This window comes from Hylaeus anthracinus, unplaced genomic scaffold, assembly GCF_026225885.1.
Source record: "Hylaeus anthracinus isolate JK02 unplaced genomic scaffold, UHH_iyHylAnth1.0_haploid 11997, whole genome shotgun sequence".
In the NCBI taxonomy this organism is placed as follows: Eukaryota; Metazoa; Arthropoda; class Insecta; order Hymenoptera; family Colletidae; genus Hylaeus; species Hylaeus anthracinus.
Window position 1 is genome coordinate 9544118 of NW_026534344.1, and position 21598 is coordinate 9565715.

A 21598-nucleotide genomic window follows, 5' to 3' on the forward strand; every position below is an offset into this window, starting at 1 on the left:
GACTCTGGGACTCTGGGACTCTGGGACTCTGGGACTCTGGGACTCTGACATTGACTCTGACTCTAGTAAACTCCTGATAGATAAAGTGTCAAGCACAGGTTAAAAATCAAAAACCAAATATTATTTGTTTTCATTCACAGTTTGGATTGTGAGATTCCTAGACCTGGTTGGGTAATTCCTAGCAGGATACAAAGTGTGAAAGTGTCCTGGTTAAGTTTTAATTAAAACCTTGACTCATTGCTGTAATTGGGGGCCATTCGGGCCCGGCCCTTCGCGTTTCAGCGCGTCCTAGAGCAAAGGCTCGACGGTTCGATGAAAAATTCGTGCCCTTCCCTCTAAACCGACCTATTTTTATTTCTAACTTTAGATCGACCCAGGCTTAGGAACCGTGGGCGGTGGCTCTTCCTTTTCTAACACCCGTGCTTCTCGTCCGGTATGGCCACCGAGATTTTTGATCCTCTTTAAACCCGCAAACTTAATCGCTTTCATTCCTTCGCGCCAGATGAACGATTCGCCTTTGATATTGCCGCTTCGCGGCAAATCGGTAGACCACGATATGATGTGGTTTTCGAATGTAAAAAGACCTCGCGGTTGACTCGGCTTCAGAGTCGACGTTCATTCACGGCAGAACACGCAGCAGGAATTTTTTATCGTACTTTTATAATACACGACACTTTACTAATGCGTTTCAGCTCGTGTTGTAAACCCCGACGAGATGTTTAACGTTAAACCTACTGCAACCTGTCAAACAACCGGTTTCACTTCTCTCATAATATACATATTACAGCAAATGACCATGTATACTACAAGTAAATGAATTTGTCTAAAGTTTCACGTAGACGCTATTAGACAGGTTGGTTGTATACATTTTATTCCTCTTTTTCTCAATAGTTGTCGGAGAATGTTATTGTTTCAATGTTTTGCTTAATTTGGAAGACTACAATATTAATTAATAGCGTGTACAGGGTGTTTCGTTTATTTACTAGAAAGGGATGAATTATGTGGTGTAAATAATTTTGTTAAAAAGCAAATTAATTGACTATATAATACATTATGTAGTATTCAATTTCGAAATTGTTTTAATTCTCGGGATCTCCAGGAAACTCGATTACAAACACTACTTCTCCCCAAGTTCCTTGGGCGACCTAGAATGTATGTGGATGTGGAGTGTTAAACGTAAGTAACATAAAAGGCATGAGTTTCCTTTGGTTAAAACAGTGTTTCTTTGTGTCATCAAGTAAACGAGAATAAAAATTGGTATCACTTCTACTTGAAACGAAAAAAAAGAGTTCTATTATAAAATACTAAAAATATAATTCTCGATCCTCCGCCATAATCTTGGAGGTACATTCGTTTATGTGGTTTTTCATTTTCAGAGCAAAATTATAACAGCCATTAGTTTAAAAAAAAAATATGTATTATTCTTCCTTACTAGTATATTTAGTATATAATGATGAAATTATTATTGCAATTATTATAGAGTATTTTAAAAAAAAAATACGTATTATTTTTCCTTCCTAACATACAATCAACATTATACGTTAATGCTGGAAAACAATATATTATATACATATATTTTTATACATCTTTGGATTCTATAATCTTCCTCTAAACATCAAAATAGCCACAAGTACGTAGTACAAAATGCTCGAAAATGGTAACGTGTATTTTTTCGCAGAACAAGTATTAGATTCCTATAATGCCAATGGTCCACGATACATCTTTATTCCCCAGAATGATTCGTGCCCACTCAAGCTTGAAGGGTATTAAGCGAAAGAGACCTCGAATGATAATAGCGACGCCTTTGAACAACGCGAAGACCCGAGTGTAATTAAATTCGTTTCACGCTGTACATCTGCCGGTCTTATTTTTATCATTTCTTGCGCGCGACCTCCTGGGGAACCACTCAACGCCACGTTTACATAGGATCGCCTCTTAATCGCTGTTTGTATGTATACTGTCTCCTACATCGAGTTGAATTCGATGAATCCCTGCCTCGGAATTCGTGACCCCAAAAACCAAAAGCTGAACAATTTCGTTTGGGAAATCGGTCGTTTCTAAACGAGAAAGATAAAGAGATGAGCTCTTATTGCTAAACACACTTGTTTTTAAGTAGATTGTTGGTATTATTCATATCATTGAATAAATAACGCGTGTAGGCTATAACTTCAGGTGTTATATTTTTAATATTAGTATGTTAGAAGATATTCTTTTTAAGCTATCGTTAATATTATTCACATCATTCACGGGATGCTTTTGATATTATTATGTTACAGATATTTTCAATGCAATTGATTCAGTAAAACCGATAAATGTAGCAACTTAACCATTACTCGTCAAATGAACATTGAAATTTTAATTGTAGATCTATAAAACATTTCAAGGGAATTAAAATTTCACTATTCGACCAGTGAACATTACGAATAAAACTACACGTAGTCAAATAAAAATAAGCAAACTACATAAAGAATATTAAAATAAGCAAAAAACATAAAGAATATTAATTTACATTTGATATTGCCTGGATAGTTTTCTTATTAATATTTCTTATATGTAATGGTGACTTTTCTATTTCTTTTTTTCTATGTAATAAAGTTTTAGTAAGCAAAACTATTTTACTGAAAATTCCTATGATTTCTTAAATGTGAAATTTAATTATTTTAAATATAAAATAATAATAATAAAATAGTGATATAATTATAAACAAAAAAATTGAAAATTTCAAGATTTCCGATTGGGCATACTCCGTTAAGGAATACGGAACACATTGGACAAGGAGTAGCGGAATTGTGCTCGCTCCTCGAAAATAAAGGAGCCTCGTAAAGCGTTGCCCGCCGCTGGCCGGAAACGTGTGATTTGAATTTACGAGCGTGGAGTTCGCACTGGCCGTCGACTTACGCCCTTCTGATAACGAGCTGCCGGATAGAGAGGACCCATTGCTGGATGACTAATGGTCGGGTCTTCTTGCGCAGGAACCCCGTGGAAGACGGAGAGAAAAGATATCGCATTCCGTGACGCCGCGAACCGAGGAAGAGGTTCACGAGCCGCGTGGAAACACTTTTGAGGATCCTTAAACGACATTCGAGATACCTCTTCCACTTGGGCGAATTCCCTTTCTCCCTTGACTATCGGATTTCCAATGAATTGGACATTTTTGAGAGACTACGATTTAGAAAAAAAAATCACATTTTCTATCAATTTATTATTATTTTAACTTGTGCCGAACGAGTAACATTTGGAGTATATTTCGTATACTTTTCATAAAAAAAGATTCAATATTAAACCAATGAGAGCTGGTTTTCGGAGATCCTTTGGGAAAAGCTATCCTCGAGGTGGTCAGGATAATTCATGATAGCTTTATCTGAAATAAAAAGAACCAAATATTTTCTAGTAGTACGCGAGCATGGCTCGTGACTGAACGAAGGATTAAAAAAGAAATAGAAGTTTCAAATCTTTAGCAGAGTTGAATACAAAAATGTCCGATTTTCTGTCAAATCTAGACCATGTGTCACCTTGTAAAATAAGTTGTGATCGAAGAAAAATAAAATCCTTCGTTCAATCGCGAGCTATACTCATGTGCTAGTAGAAAACATTTGGTTCTTTTTATTTCAGATATAGCTATCATAAGTGAACCTGACCACCACGAGGATAATATTTTCTAATGAATCTTCGGAAACCAACTCTCGTCGATCTATTTTTCAATATTCTTTTATGAAAAATTTACAAAATATTGTTCAAATATTACTCTTTCGAACGACGCAAGCTAAAATAATATAATGCATTTAGTTTGTTCGAAAACAATGTATAGAATATGCGCTTTCTTTTTGGTCCACGTAACCCATGTAACCCCTTAAGAAAAATATCGAGGATTTGTTGGAACCGACATTGACACCATCCAGGGCTGCTCGTGTCCGAAACAATCGGGCGTACGATGTCAGAAACGCGAGACACCTACTCGTTGCATAATCCCGCAGTGACTATGCGGACCGTCTGCAAGGCAGCTGTTGGACAGGTGCTCCCTTATTTCTCCATTCTCTTGTTTTCAGCCCCTCTTTCTCTCGAATGATCTCTTTCCCACCTAGTCTCGCCATCTTCGTCGGCTTCTCTTCTTTCCCCTTTTCCTTTTACCTGCCCCCATCCTCATCTCGCGGCCACCATCGATTTCATCCGACGATAATTTATCGCGATATCGGTCAATCGAGCATCTTCGCGTCCAACTAGCCTCGATCGTAAGCAATTTCGTAAAAACGATTCCGCAAAGCCATCGCTTCCTTCCTGGAACCTGAAGACCATTCCCTGTTGCCTTCCACCGTTATACAGGGTGTCCTAAAACTCGCGTAGGAGAAATGAGAGGTAGCTGAGACGATTCTGAACAACAATTTCCTTTGCAAAAATGTCGCTGGGAGCTTGATTTTGGAATTATTAACACTTTACCGACCGGTAGCCGATTAATCGGCTTCTTGTCCCCAACGCTCACCGAACGCTAACTGCTATGCTAACTAGCAAGTATTTGTTACTTCGAATTGAGATACAAGTTGCTTTGCTCTGTAAGCTCTCGTATTTTTATAAAATTCCCGGTGCCAGGGAAGATATGCTGCCGAGCGGCCGGTGAGAAGGGCATAAGATCTTGAACCGCTATCGGTCGGTAAAGTGTTAACGAAGAACACCGACCAATCACAGGGCTTGATTAGCGCGCGATTAGCCGCGAGAACATAAGCTCGAGCCAGGATTGGCTGGTTGCGCCAGGTCGCTGCATAGCCAGCTGAGCGCGCGCTAATAGTCACTGTAATTGATCGATGTTTTATGATTGAAAACCATTTTAGTTTCGTTTGTCACTTTTAAACGTAATCAAACGGAAGTGAGTAAATGATCGAAGACGACAGGCTTTGTGTTTGATTACACTATTCGCTGAGCTACGGGATCGTGTTAGCGTTTGATTATATTGGTCGCTGAGCTATGAAATTAGTTTTGCGTTAATAATAAATTAGTTTTGCCTTTTCTGTATTCTAGAAAGTCGGTTTTCAACCACTGTCGTTCAATCTATGATTGAGGACCTGTAATTTTTATATCGTTAATATTTCAAAAATGAAGCCCCCGCCGACATTTTTGCAAAAGAAATTGTTGTTAAGAATCGTCTCAGCTACACCCTATTTCCGGCTCCTACGCGAGTTTTCGGACATCCTGTATAATTTGACGGTGTATCACTTTGTATCGACACTTGCTCGTGGGTGGTATTTATTTTTTTAACTTCATCAAAATTCATGAATTTCATTCAAATTCATTTCTTATTCACTTTTTACTTCTTCGGTGAGAAAGCACTGTCGCCCATATATTGGTGCTTTGTCACCCAACGTTGTTAATACTGTTTTATCTTTTACAGTGATCTATATATTTATTCATAGTTGTAGTTTATCTTCGAAAGTATTACAAATAAGATACCCTCTTTGCATATAAAACATCTCGGCAAGGTCCAACGAAGTAAGGCACGCAATGACATACGATACAAGGCGTACGTGTCTCTTGCCGCAGCGAAAGTGCGAAGAAATAGCGTTCCGAACGATTTTGATATCGCTTGCTCGTTTCTTTCTCGAATTTCCCAGTTTTTTTGTCGGCAACGTCCCTGACGCTGAATTCGCTTTTATTCACGAACTGATTTACAGTTTCGTAAAACGATTCGCGTTCCGTGAACAGCCACGCCTATCCGCCATGAATCTCTTTCGTTGGGGCTGCCGGCATTCCACGTTAAATGTATTCTTTGCAAAAACCACGGAGCTGTTCCGCGTAGCGAAGCGCTTCCAATATGTTTTCTGGACATCTGACTGAACGTCGCCGAATTTTAATACTGAAACTACCGAGCCAGTCAATTTAACCAATATATGTTACATTTTTTACTTCAAAGTTTTTTCTAAAATAATGAAATTAAGGATCAAACTCGATACGATGTTATCAAAAGGAATAAATAATGAAAAGTTGTTGTTTTAATTATTAACGCTAATATTACTATGAATAATCAAGTGATCGTTTTCAAATTTGTTGGACAAAGTTTCTTATATGTATATTGTTGTTATGTTAAATACAAGTTCAGTTTCGTGTATATGAAAAACTTACCAAGCAATGTATTGCAATGATAACAAAACAACGAAAATTTGTTCCGAATGCAATAAATACGTTCTGAAAAACGTGTCGTTGGAATCTAATAATTTGGCAAAAAACATGACAAACGTGACTATTATTTTTCTTATTAAGTCAGGATACTATGAAACTAGTTTTAATTATTTTCTTTTCATGTTTATGATAAAAAAATTCATTTGTTTTATCATTTTATGAATATAATTCTTTTTATTAATTCAAGACTCTACGAAACTATTTTTAATTATTTTCTTTTTATGTTTATGATAAAAATAATGAATTTATTTGATCAGTTTGTGTCAGAATGTGTGTTATTTAATCCAGTACCAAGTTATATATCTTTGAACTCAATGTAAACAATGTAACGTCACTTGACCAATTACGATGGAAATGAGGTAAATAAAATGTCACTAGGTTCGGTGTTAAATTAAGCATAATAGAGCATAGTTCAGCATAATATAACATAATACAACATACTACGGTATAATACAGTATCATACAGCACAATACAGCATAATACAGCATAATACAGCATAGCCCAGTGTTGTGTTAAGAACCGGATACCCGGTTAGCCATTTCTACTCGTATTCAAGGTAATTTATTATGTGTTCTCGTAAAATAACACAAAATTGTTAAAAATAAAGATTTAGAGAAACAGTTCTAATTATCAAATTATCAACCAACTGTGATCTTTTTGGTTATCAGCACAAGGGTTGAAATCTATTCGATCAATTTCTCGATCCTTTCTCTGAATCTCGAGATTTTCATCTAGACAATTTTACCAACTTTTGCCCATCCTTGGTTCCCCTGTCGATTGCAGAGATAATTCATACGACCGACCATTCACGCAGGAATAAGTTCCCGGATGCAGGGGTTCCCGTTTGGCCGAATAAAGGGTTAGAGATTAACGATCGATTCGTATCGGGCCCCGATCAGCAGGAAGTGCAACGCTCGATGGAATTACTTCCGAGCGTTGCGGAATCCTCTCTAACGACAGCATGGCACCGTGATAACAGTTCGACGCCGGCCACCTTTCCAGAGGAACGGCCGCAGGGATAATTAAGGTACCACGAGCAAGACGACGAGCTTAACGGTGTTTTCCAGCGCATCCAGCTAGGCCCAGCAATTAAGATAATCGGTCGATCGCGAGCTACGGATACGCGTCTCCTCCGCCTGGCCCTTCCATCCCGTTTCGGCCAATACCTGGCATTCTTTTCAAATATTCCATCGCTTCAACCTTTCTGGGTGCTGTTTCTCTTAACGGAGTTGGTCTTCCTCGTTTGCGTGCCGTCTTCTTCCAGCAAGGCCAAATTCGGATACGGTGTAGCTTCGATAATCGCTGGAGAACGGGAAGGTGAATTACGAGCGCGCGATTAACTTATTCACTGGGCAGGTAAAGGGACGTTTTACACTGGTTCTCAAGATTTAGTAGGGGAGATCGAGGATAAAAGTTCCGATTTAGAGAAATCATGTATGTGTCATTTATATGTGTTATTTATATGTGTTGCTTTATTATGCTGAGCTATTTTGTATTCTGCAGTATTCTGCTGTATTATGTTGTGTTATGCTGAACTATGATAGACTGTGCTGGACTATGTCGTATTATGTCGTATTGTGCTGTATTATGCTGTATTATACTGTAGTGTGTTGTATTGTGTTGTATTATGCTGAACTATGCTGCATTTTGCTGAATTATGCTGTATTGTGTTGTATTATGCCTAAACTATGCTGTATTATGCTGGATTATGCTGGATTATGCTGGACTATGCTGGATTATGCTGGACTATGCTGGATTATGCTGGACTATGCTGGATTATGCTGGACTATGCTGTATAATGTTGTATTGTGCTGTATGATACTGTATTATACTGTAGTATGTTGTATTATGTTGTATTATGCTGAACTATGCTATATTATATTGTATAATGCTATAATATCTTGTAACATGCTGTGTCTATGAATTATCCTGTCACTACACAACCTTTCCGTTCTTTTTTCAGTAGTTATAAGAGGTTTTGTCTCCATTAAAGTCGTTAACAGTTCAATATCGAACGCTAACGATTGTTCAGACCTTACTTTATTCCTCCTTTATTCAAAATCACCACTTCGAAATTTTTAGATAAATTTTTAACAGTCCGTTGTCCTGTTTTGTTGAAACTCGTACAAGATACAATATTGCAAAAGGTTTTTGCACACACTCATTGTAAAATTTAATTTATGAATGAAAAGTATCGATTTAACTGCTTTGGTTGCGTGCTGTGTACTGTCAAGAGGGCACTCTTAGAGATAAATCGAAATTTCCATAAATACATCGTCAAGGTGCGGAAAGATGGTTTTTTCCAATAACGTAAGAAACAATATTACTTATTGGATGACCTGATACATCTCTTTTAAAGATCTATCTTTTGTGTCCTATAACGTTGATATTGGAAGGACTTTTTATGACCGATAGAGTATTATATAATGTTCAAATTTTGGTACTTGTAGCGACTCTTCTTCAGAGATGGGCAAAACCCTAGGCTTCGAATAAATCTGAAGTTTGCCGATATGTTTGTCTCGTTTCCCCTTTTGAACGTTTTCCAAAGAAGTAAACGAGACAAACACATCGGCAAACTTCAAATTTATTCGAAGCCCAGAGTTTTGCCCATCTCTGCTCTTTTTCATCCCCCGTGCATCGCGAAAATTCGACGATACCAGATCGAAAGGACGTCATTTGCCAAGGCTCGCGACACGGACCCGTTACCGGATCCATCCGCCACTGTCACGATACGAATCACAGGGCAAATATGGTAGAGGGTATAAAGTATGCTCGACGTACCGTCCAGCGTGGTCTAGTCATTAAAGTTTCCCAATAAGGCGGATTTTACGCACTCACGTGAACGTGAATAGAGGCTCGCAGGCGCATGACGAAGCGGACAGGACGGAATCGAGGCTCCTTCTCGCGTGGGAAGCGATAGTATTTCGATATCACCCTCGCAACGTGGTCACGCGCACGAGCGTATTCGTACCGGCTTCTGTGTGTACACAGGGACGCGTCATCGGTGCATGCATGCCACCGAGAAGATATCACCGATCGAACGCTAGGCTCGAACCAGGGAGAGGAAAATTTTATACGATTAACAGGTGACGAAAAAGTCAACAGTATGATAGCGATTTACAGTGAACCGCGATAGTGACAATGAATTAATAGGTTATGCATAAATAGGCGACGTTTTATGATTGAAAATCATTTTATTTTCCGAACAAGGGGGGTGCTAACGGAGATATGTAACGCTTGTGACATACAATGAAGCATGATGAATAGAAACAGGGACAAATAGATAGATATGAGATACTAGAATACGAGGGGTGCTAACGAAGAAAAGCTTTTTACTGAGTTTGATTTTCAGTCTCTTGATTCTTACGATGAGCGTGAAATCTGTTAATTTTTTATTACTAAACCTGCCAACACTATATTTGTACCTATTTCTATCGTCATTTGTCAAATTAGTCTTGAAATTTTTTGGGTTATTCTACGATACTAGTAAACATTCTGTACAAAAGGATTCGTAGCAACACCTCTTCGTTTTCGAGAAAAAACAAATAGTTTACTAATTCAATTTTTGCCAGATTTGAAGGCAGCAGACTACTTTCGACATTGACTTTCACTAAAATTCCTGTTATACAAAACGTTCAGATCACGAAATGACTGAGCTGATCGATTCTCAAAGTTGTAGAGCATGATATGACCCAAATGAATATAATATTTTATTCGAATAATAGGTGACGAAAAAGTCAACAGTATAATAGCGATTTAAAGCGAACCACGATAGGATAAAATTTATTTTATCGTTTTGTAAAAATGTGTATTATTTAATCCAGTACCAAGTTATATATCTTTGCACTCCATCTAAGCAATGTAACGTCAGTTGACCAATTGCGCTGGAAATGAGATATAAATGAAATTATCGCTAGGTTCCGTATTAAATTAACCCTCAATGAATATAATTATGGACATTTGTATTGATAAACTACTTGCAGAACAAATTTTGCCCTAAAACACCAAACTTAACACAAATTTCAAATAATAGAGCTGTTCGAAAAAGAAGAACTGTTTTCCATACAAATTAACTTTGAACTTAACACAGTATCGTTTGCCCTAAAACAACAAAATTAACACAAATTTCAAATAATAAAGCTGTTCGAAAAAGAAGAACTGTTTTCCATACAAATTAACTTCGAACTTAACACAGTATCGTTTGCTCTAAAACAACAAACTTAACACAAATTTTAAATAATAGAGCTGTTCGAAAAAGAGGAACTGGTTTCCATACAAATTAACTTTGAACTTAACACAATATCGTTTACCCCACAGTTTTGCGACGAGGTCAGCGTTGATTCGGCGTCACTCCCAACGTATTCAAGGGAGAGGACGTGGAATCAAGCGAGGGAGGAATCGAATCGCGTCTTCGAACGCGGGTTTACTCCGAACCGACAGCCTCGACTCTATTACAGCCGCGCTCGCCTTCTGAATTCACGTTTTCCCTTTTTTTTTTTCATTTCATGTGGGTGATTCGGCTTCTTTTTTCCCCTGGAACGTACCTAACGAAGGAATGCGAGCGACTCGTGTCCGGAGAGAAGCTGGACGAACAAAGGGAGTCCCCCGATTTCTGACGGCAGATACTACACACCGCGTGTCGTTCCTCCGCAGCTTGGTCGTCGAAGTGGGTCACAAACCTTAAAAGGATTTTCACGATGGCGGTTAATTAACGACGGAGGCGACACGTCGATTATATGCAGCTAATCGAGCTAAACGACGCTTATAACGAGGGATCAAGAGAGTAACAGTTATTTAAAAAATTTGTATACAAGAAATTATTAACGAAAACCTGTTTGTTAGTTAAGTTCAGTAACCCTTTGACTGCGAAGGGTGTATACCTGTATATACGCCCTCGAGAAATGGGTTCAGAGAAATGTCTATATTCGTTAAATAAATTTTTTAAAAATATCAGTTTATAGGGGATGATGAGACGAAACTTTTTCATATTTACAGTTTATTTATAGGACGCTTAGTTTCAAAAATAAAAATTTAAACGTTAGAAGTTCGTTGCAAAACTTGAATTTCAAGAAAAGGGTGTTCTAAGTTTTCATTTTTCATCTCTGAAACTAAACGTATTGTTTGTTATTTACGTTAAGGGTAGTAATTATAAAATATAAAGAAAATGTTTGAAGACAACACATAATTACAAAAATATCAATTTTTAAAGGTTTCACTTACAAATAACTGTTATAAAATGTGGAAAAATCTTCATGTTGTCGATAACCGTTATCAATGAAGAAAATTCTATTTCTTATCGCTTGTAATAGTCATTCATAAGTCACTTTTACTTAGAGCTCCTATAATAGTTACCGAAGAGTGAAATTCTGTTTCAGTCGTTCGTAATAATTACCAACGAGAAGACATCGTTATTTATAAGAAAAATTGTATTTCTATCGTTCATAATAGTGCACACAAATTCAAAAGTATATAAAACGTCAATAGTAAAATACCTGTTACACTATTTGTAAGATTTAGAGAAACTTTCACTTAAATATAATTTGTTTACATATATCTGTAGAAATATGAATTTGCATAAAAATCCGCAGTCTAATAATTGCGATTGTCTTAGGACACTCTTTCGATACTCCTTGACTGCTTTGGTATTAAAGAACTCGAGGATCACTGATAACACGCAATCGTATCAATTGTATCACTAATTAACCCATAACATCAACGATAGTTATTCGATCTTGAAGTGTCACCATCTTTAGGAACGGTGAAATCGACTCTTAATTACGATTGTCATAGGACATTGGCTAACTCTGCTTATAACGCTGCATAACGCAAAAATATTTAATGCTATCACGAGTTGGATCTGCTTTGAGATTCTCGTCGGACGGTTTTCGTGTACGCGCTCGTGCAAGTGATAGTCGTAACGTAACGCATTTTAATTGCTATTCGTGAACAGTGCGTTCAACAATGCCAGACGCGTCGCGTCTCGAATTCACGATAAAATAAACCAACAGATACGGAGGTCATTGTCAACTCATCCTGCGAACATATTCTTCTCGAGAAAGAATGATTGTTTCCTTCCGCGAAAACTTCACCCTGTACAATCCCAATCGCGTTAAGTCTCTTCTTCTAAATACTTGTTCCAAAATATAATAATAATAGCGACAATTATACCTTATACCTGATTATACCTTAATATTTTAATAAAGGTAATTTTATTATTTTACTGCAGGAAATGTCGATATTGTAATAAAAATGTTATTGATGTAACAGAGAAAATTTTAATACTTTCGCGAAGACATTTTAAGATCTTTATAAAGCAAGTGTGAATAATTGAGTAAAACAAGCATTAATGTTTTAATAAAGAGAGTTTCAATATTGTGTAATAAAAACAATTTTAAGATTTGTATAAAGCGAGTGTTATTTTTTTAATAAAGCGCGTATTAATATATTAATAAAGATAATATTCATATTCTAATAAAATAAATAACGATAGTCTAATAAAGAAATTCAAATATTTGAATACAGCTAATGTCAATATTTCAGTAAAGAAAATTTAATTTCTTCTGTCGGATCCATAATATAAATTGTGCATTGTAACTTTGATAACATAATATTAATAACAACATTGATGATGTTTTTACAAAGACAAACAATGAAGGTGCATACCATTATACTAACAAAATTAATATTTATACCGATATTTTCATATTTAACACTTGATCGATATTCACACATTTATAGTCGGAATGTTAATTGTTAGTATACGAAAGAATATTACACCATTATAATTCTTTACAATGGGTTATGTTCCCGAACACTTTCCAACATGCAGTTCAGGTTTTCTTCCACGTGTTTCGTACATACACGGTGAGTCATACGTGACTCAAATTACGATTTGATTGTATCGTAATTCTTTTATGGTTCACAATAGGAGTCGGTGACAGAGGAAGAACTTCCTATGAAGTTATCTTTTCTACGAGAGCTTAGGTTCATCAGTTCGTGAATGTATAATTTTAGCGACGTTTTCCGATATCGATACGTAAATTACAAGACTTATCACACTTTTAATATTCAATTAATTTATCCTCCATAAAAGGTAAAGTAAATATTTAAATTCATTTTTGTCTAAGAGTTCTAATTAATTCTGGTAAATCAACTTCATTCATGAAAGCATTACTTGAGTAGTAGAAACCTGATAAGAAGGAAGATAGAAAGAAATCTCCGTAAACCTAATGTTAATAGAGCTAATACATGCATTTCCAACCTTTTCTTTGTCTATAAAGAAAGCATCAGAAATTTCATAAAAATTGACAATGTAATTGCAGTTCGCAGATGCATCGTTACATTTGCGGTAAAATGTGATGTAATCTTAAATTAGATTATTAGCGAATTCTTTCTCTACCGTTTCCTTCTATTATCAACCATAAAAGATATGACTCGGTCAAACTGCGTGACTCACACTGTACAACACGTGTCTTTCCTTTCACCTGTCGTTTTACGATTATAACATACTAAACACTCTCTGTGGGTACTTTAGTTTCGAAGACGAGATAATTACTTGTAATCTACCATCTAAACGTTATCGTAAATCAAAGGTGACGTCCTCGTCATGATTTACCACGCGTAAAGTTTTCAATTAATGTCGGGCAAAAATTATAGTTGAAATTTGTGATTACTTATTAGTTTAATATTTTGAGAAATGCTCATTATTTATTGGAAAAATACGCAACTTTAATATAAAAGCTTTAAATCTTTCGAAAAATCTTTATTGATGTCTAAAGAGAAGGGTATGTTGATGTGTATTGGCTGGGCTTGCTTATTGTACGTTGCTTCATACTTGTATATCCCCGTTGTGTCCTCATACTTTTATCACAAATCTTTTCAAACATTGCAAACAGCATGGACTGAATTTATCGTATTACGAAAGAAAGAAACATAAAATATTTTAGTGTAAAGATAAATACAGTTAGAAAATTGAAGGGCAACGTATCAGAAATTTGATATGATGAAAATAATAAATTCGATGTAGAATTATAACGGGTTTCTTAGTATGGGAGAAACGATATACTTCCTCTGGAAGAAATGTTCAGATTGAACATTCGCACTTCTTATGAAAGAAACGTTTACGCTTTCTTTGGAAGAAATGTTAACATGGAATGTACACTATTCCTGTAGAAGAAATGTTCACATTAATCGGCCATGCTTCCACAATAAGAAAGATTCACGTTGAACACTTACATCTCTTATAAAAGAAACGTTTATGATTCCTCTAGAAGAAACGCTAACGTTAAATGTCCACCCTTCCTGTAGAAGAAATGTTCGCATTAAACGTCCACGCTTCCACATGATGAAAGGTTCACGTTGAACACTTACACCTCCTATGAAAGAAACGTTTATGATTTTTCTGGAAGAAATGCTAACGTTAAATGTCCACCCTTCCTTTAGAAGAAATGTTCATATTAAACCTTCAAACTTCCACGCGAAGAAAGGTTCACGTTGAACACTTACACTTCCTATGAAAGAAACGTTTACGCTTTCTCTGGAAGAAATGTTAACGTTAAATGTTCACCGTTCCTGTAGAAGAAATGTTCGCATTAAACAGCATCCAAGCTTCCACTTGAGGAAATGTTCACGTTGAACACTTACACCTCGCATAAGGAAACTGTCCACGTCGAATTTTGTCTGGAAAAAGATGTAACAATTTATTTCCTACATGTAATTTCCTAATATCCAGTGGAATTCGTCCCAGTGAGAAATCGAGAGTGACTTTTCTCTATCCTCCGCTTGAATAGAGACCGAAGCCAATGGGAAGACGTGCGCGAGTCGTTTCTGACGCGAGTGCACGGTGCATTCTAATCTTCGGACCGACTGCAGCAATGCAAGCCGCGTCCTCGACCACGTACATATACCGAGAAAACGAGCCCCCGTGGCGGTCCCGACGATCTGGAATGGATCCGTAATCGCTCTTTAACGCCTTGTCCTAATTGCACGTCGCGCGGCGACAAAATCGCGCATAGCTGAGCCGCGGCAAGAGTGGGCGCAAGATGTAGGTTCTATTGGCGCTAACTTAAATGTCGCGCGACCGAGCGACAAAATTCAAACCAGCTCGAATCGCGTTGCTCCTTATCCAACTTTTAGTTACTAAAAGGATCCTGGTAGATAAAGTGATAACAGTAGCAACATGTTCTAATTAAGTTTGAAGTTAAAGCATCTACTTCGAGAAACCCTTTAGTCATTCGACGTGAGCGTATGTGGGCCTCTGTTTTGTTTAACATCTCAAGAGTGATTTATCAGAAAATTAACATGGCGTTCTAGCAATTGCAAGCCTTGCGCCTTTTGTGCGTCCATACGTAGCATGGATAGAATCATTTGAACCAAGTGCACCCCTCGAGAGCACTCTTTCGAGCTGCAAATGATACGTATGTTGCACGTTTTGCTATATTTAAACATATCAAGCGGGGTTCATAGCACTTGGCGAGGACGAGCGTTGACGAGCTTATCGCGATCTTCAGGAAACGCGCGTTGCCCACTCGCGTGCATCCAACGCTCAAATGTTTTATTCGCTGGTGACTCGCCGCGATAAATGGAAAAAATTATCAGCTGTCTGCTTCTATTTCGATTGAGGAGCGTACGGATCCACCGATAGGGATCAAAAGAAGCGGCGGGGATGAAGAAAGTCTGGCAGAACGATATTACAACCAGCCCTCGGCAATTTTGAAACGATATAACTTGGAATAATATTTTATTTAATAGATTATTTCATTTCACGTAATTATTTTTATACCTGTGATCACTTTTGAAATTACATTATTTGAAATATTGTTTTATGTAACACGTTATTTCATTTCATCTAATTATTTTCATACATGTAATCGCTTTTGAAATAAAATTATTTGAAATATTCTGTGAAGTAAGATACTATTTTCTTTCATAATTATTTAAAATAACCGTGAAATTGTTCTTCAAAATTATTATGTATCAGGTAAAATCACAAGTTCATGACGTTTTCGAGTTTAGAAGACAATGAAGATGAAATATATTTTATTATTCATATGTGGCGGACCGAAAATTGTCGTGGTTCGATTCCAAGAAAATAAAAAATTTATTACTTTTCAAACGTCAAAGAAACATGCATTTCTCAAAAAATTGCACTGTTTTAAGTTTATCTTGCATAATCGTTAATAAACTTCGATGTCCCCTATAAAGGAGACATCTATATGCTAACGATGTCTCTTCAGAGGGTATAACCGAATGCAAAGGGTTAAAATAGAATGATAAAGTCACTTTTCTACATAAAAATACGAGCTTGCGCACTCATAGTAGCGAAGATCTGTGCAAGAAAGGACTGACCGCGATGGTCGGAAAGGGACGAGCCTAATGAAAAGTAACGAGCCTGCCGGTGCAAATTGAACGGCGCAAAATTCGTCGTATAATTCATTTGTCATTTTCCAACAGGCATAGACGCGGTATTAAGATTCCGGAACGCAGCCACAGGCCGTTGCGTATGCCAACGACTTTCGCGGACGCGTGTGCGCGCGAGTCCCGCGTACGTAGCCTCATTTGTACCAACACGTGTATCCGTGAAACCAATTTATATTTATGATGTATCGAGGCTCGATGACACAGCGACTGGCTATGCTGGTCTCGAGCCAACCGGGACCAACAGGAAGAAATGGGTGGAGGGAAGGAAAGGGCGAGAGAAGATGGTAACAACCCGAGGGGGAATGAAAAGTGTCGAGCTTGGTCCTTTACACTATTTCTACCAAGGGTTGACCTCTCGAGGGATATTGATTAGAGATGGCGTGAACTGCTACTTTTGAATCACTCGTGATTCAATCACGTTCATTCTATATCACGATGATTTTTCATAGTGATTCGTGATTCTTCGTTATCGCTTCTGATTGGTAGAGAACATTCTTTTCACTTTTTACGAATTATGTTGTTCTTAGATTATATGTGTATTATAATATGGTCTGAAAGCAATGTTACTATAATTTTAATACAATTTAAATTGGACTCATTTGTAGTTTCTTGAATATCCGCTAAAGGGAGACAGCAAGACACTAACGATACAATTAATATGAACCGCTTCTGAAACGCCATTTTTCGGATCACGACTGCGATCGTGATTGTGTGATCACCGTGAAAAAATCACTGTTAGTGATTTTTCACGCCATCCCTAATATTGACACATACGTGTACATTTTATATGAAAAGTACCGTTATTCATGATCGCAATACGTTTTAGAATTATAAAATATACGGCATTAAAGTTGGACAGCATATTTGTATGTCAAAATCGATTTACAGATCACGATTTCTTCGCTTAGAGCAAACAAGAAATACAACATTCATTTGTCCCTCAAGAGGTTAATCCTTTCAACCCAATTTTTGTATTCTATTAGTTTCACTTTTAGAAATTAATTGTATTAAGCTATAGTTGGCTATATATCGAACACTGTAGTTGAATAAAAAGAGACAATTTGCCCCAGCAAGAATGATTTTCATCTTATTAACCGACTTCGAAAAGAAGGAGGTTACTCAATTCGACGTGTATATTTTTTTTTTGCATATGTTTCTATGAGTCTCATTTGTAATTTGACCAAAAGGCAGTCACTGGGACATAGGTGTCTCACTAGAGTTGAAAGAGTTAAAATTGTAATACGTTAGCTTCATTATTATTATTATATTATTAAATAATAATTTTGATTGCACTTCATTTCCAGAAGCCAACGGCAATATACTGTAGATAATAGATTCCGTTTGGTTTTTCCGATTCAATAATTTAAACGCTATTTTTATTTTTGACCTATTTTTAGCTATTTTTATTTTTGACCTACGTGGTGTCTCTGAAAATAGAAAACATGCGATCGGTTTAAAAACTATTATTTTGTTTTTTATTCTGGTCAGTAAGTTTGTGACCTACTGATATCTAATACCTTTCTTTAGTATTTGCGCTTTTGATTACGGTATACAGTTTGGTGCAGCTTTGAATGAAACATTTGACACTGTTACGCGAGACAATCCACGTCAGCCCGCTATCTCGTTTCGTTAACAAGAGGCACGCAGTGCTGAGCTGCTTATCGGGTGAATTTCGAGAGAATACTGCATCACGTAGACGTATCGCGAAGTCATCCTTTTCGTCAATTGCGAAAAATTAGACGGTCGACGAACGGGAAAAAAAGGGCGACGAACGGGAAAAAAAGGGCGACGCACGCAGACGCACAAAAACGAACGAGCCAGCAGAACAATGATTAATTAATCGTCTCCCTGATGCTTTCGTTAAAACGTAATTCGTACCAATTCATTCCAATTTTAGGCCAGGCCTTCCGAGTGTGACATGAATGTAACGTAACGAAACTAATGCAAAATTAGTAGAAAGCAAGCTGCCTATATCATAGTAAATATTCTGCGAGGTGTTCCGTTTAGATCGGAATGGTTACATATTTCATGAGGAGATTAAGCGATTACAAAAATGGTTTTATAAAAGATATTCTGTATACGCGGTAAATTGTTCGTTACAAATAATTTTGTTGCAATTAGTGAGGAAAATTTGAAAAATAAAGTAACTTTTAAGTGGAACCTTTTATATTCTTATCAATCTATTTCTCGACTTATAATACATTTTTCTTTTTACCACAAACTTATTTACACCATATAATTTGTTCATTTGAATCAAATAACTTTTGTAAAAACATTTTTTCGATATCGTCATCTTCTCAAGGGATGTTTAGCCTTTTCGATTTAAACGAAACACCATGTATGATAACAAAATGACGATTAAATATTTCTACTAAAATTGAAGTTATAAATTGGATACAGAGGCATACAATTACTTTCTATACCTAACATTTGGCAGAAATATTTTTTAAAACTTAACCAACAGGGATATAAAAAAAAAAATACTATTTTCCCTTAAATTATAATAGTTCAGGGAAAGTATGTAGTATAGCAGAAATTGTAATCTAAACTAACATTTCCAAAAAATCGAGTTGGACGATTTGACTTCTGAAAAACTCATTCACTATCGGAGTTCAACACTGAAGAAATATATTTATCTTGCACCAGTTAAGACATTCCACTTATTTCATTTAATAGGTAACTCTATTCCTAAACAGAACTACAAAAATATTGTACAAATGAAGTATTTGATTCCTCGCAACCTTTTGTATTATACCACATTATCTATAGTGTAGTAAATGTAATAATTTCAAGAATTTGTAATACCTGGATATTATTATAGTTATTCGTTCATACGACAATATTGCAAGTATCTAATTTGCCATGAAGATTCTTTGATTAATTTCTCACATATTTCTCGATAAATCAAAACTTCAATGGATCAAAATTGAGAAAAACAAGTTAACTTCGAATGTATCGTAATTACGATAAACGTAATATAGATTGTTTATTATGGGTAGTGCATCCTAAAAGGGGTCCACTTGTCTGTGAGAAGCTGGTAGCTCACTTTGTGGAAGCTCATAAATAATTACGAATGCAGACTTCATTTTCCATAGTTTTATAGTTCCTGACCAATTAATCTAATGGTTCTATCAATTAGAACTGCTGGATAATTGTTTTAACAATTTTAAATATGAGAATCTGTACGTACACATACAGGGATGATCTGTTGTTCAATTGAGACGAGTTCTGATAAGACCAAAAGAGTTATTGGATAGTTTTGAACATGCTAATGCTAGTTTCGAAGAGTTCAATTACAACTATGAGATAGCTTTTTAAACAATTTTAAATGCAGAAATCGTATGACCACTCTCGCAACTCATTGTAATCGAGTTGCAGACTTAAAATTGTTTAAAAAATTATCCAAGCATTCTAATTGATAGAACTATAAGTATAATTGATCAATAACTATTAAACTATCGAAAATTATTCAGAAGTTTTAATTAATTATAAGCTTAGACAAAGTGAGTTACCAATTTCACACAATCGACTCACGTTGCAAACCATTGCTTTAACAAAACCATTGACCGAGAATCAACGCACTGCATTTATATTATATAATAGCAGAAAAAAATTCTTCTTCGGTTGTCTTTTTAAATAAAGAATTCAAGTTACAAACTGGGAGCATTTCGCGCACAAAGCGTCAACTGCTCTGACATTAAGAGACTGCGCGTGCCATTTGCGGGCCCGCTGTCAGCGGCCGTTTTGCATTGCAAACGACTTTCGTCCCATTGTTCGCCCTTACCCAATAATTCCTGTCGAAGCAACAGGCACGGAGAACCGAATAAACAGAGTAAAACAAAACGTTTGAAGGAAAATATCCCTAAACAAATAAAAATATAGAGAACCACGCACGCGGGTAAATTCGAGAGAGAAAGAGAAAAACGTCACCGCGTTCAGTCGCCTTCCCTGTCTAAACGTCGCTAAATGTCTCTTGAAAAGTAACAACGAAGGAGAGATTACGATTTTCATGGCGCCGCGATTTCACTGTGTTTTATTTAATATGATTTATTAAAACAAGAATGTTGCAAACGGTGATTCTCTGTCATGTTTAGTTTAGAAGTTTTGTTTATTTAAAGTTTCATAATATCACGTTTATTTGACAGAAGACGATGACCTCTGTTTGAGACTTTCGGCCTTTGACTGTGAAGCTTATTTACATTCACTATAACTAGACTGTAGATTATTATGCATTTATAGGAAATTTGAATGTGCGAAAAACTATAAAATGCACACAGTATGCAATAATATACAAATATATTGAAAATAGAGTGTATATTGTAATATTTGCAGAGTTAAATTTCTCTGTAGGTTCTAATTTTGTAGATACAAGGATGACAGTATAATTATAACGTACACGAATCTCTTACTATTTGAAATATAATTCTATAACACCTCATTACGTTGTCCATGATTGGAGTCTATGCAAAGAACAATCACACCCACCCAGTGACTCTATATGAATAAGATCCAAGGAATTTAATCGGGTTTTTATTTAATATAATTTATCAAAACCTAGTGCCTTAAACCGCAATTCTTTATTAAGTTTAGTTTATAAACTGTATTCATTATACATATAATATTATCAAACTTCAAATGATTGTAAGAATTACGGTTTTCAGCATTGTTTTTCTAACAAATTGTATCGAATAGAAACACGGTCAAATCGCAACGCCACGGAAACCGTAATCGTGCCTAAGAAAAATTCTCTTCCATATTCGAATAAACAAATAAAAAGGAATAAAAATATGAAGAAGCATACACGCGGTTAAATTCGAAAGAGAAAACTGTCACCAACCTTTAGTCGCCTCCCTGTTTAAACACCGCTAAATGTCCCTTGGAAGTCACAGCAAAAATCCTGTTTTTGTTGTCGAATATCGAGTCCTGACCGACGACCGTGCACAAGAACGAAACTGTCTAACGAGCGTTCCTTCTGTCAAGCTATCGCGATCGATAACACTCGATTCCTAAACG

The 21598-nt window shown here is 36.3% G+C and overlaps 1 protein-coding gene across 1 annotated transcript in view; it reads right to left on the reverse strand.

The window, feature by feature from the left end:
* LOC128889492 (LHFPL tetraspan subfamily member 2 protein) overlaps window positions 1-21598 on the reverse strand; it is a 32005-nt gene extending 10407 nt beyond the window's left edge. The window contains exon 1 of the mRNA XM_054147167.1: window positions 21423-21598. The gene's annotated coding sequence lies outside the window, so the exon portion shown is untranslated. The remainder of the gene's footprint in view (window positions 1-21422) is intronic.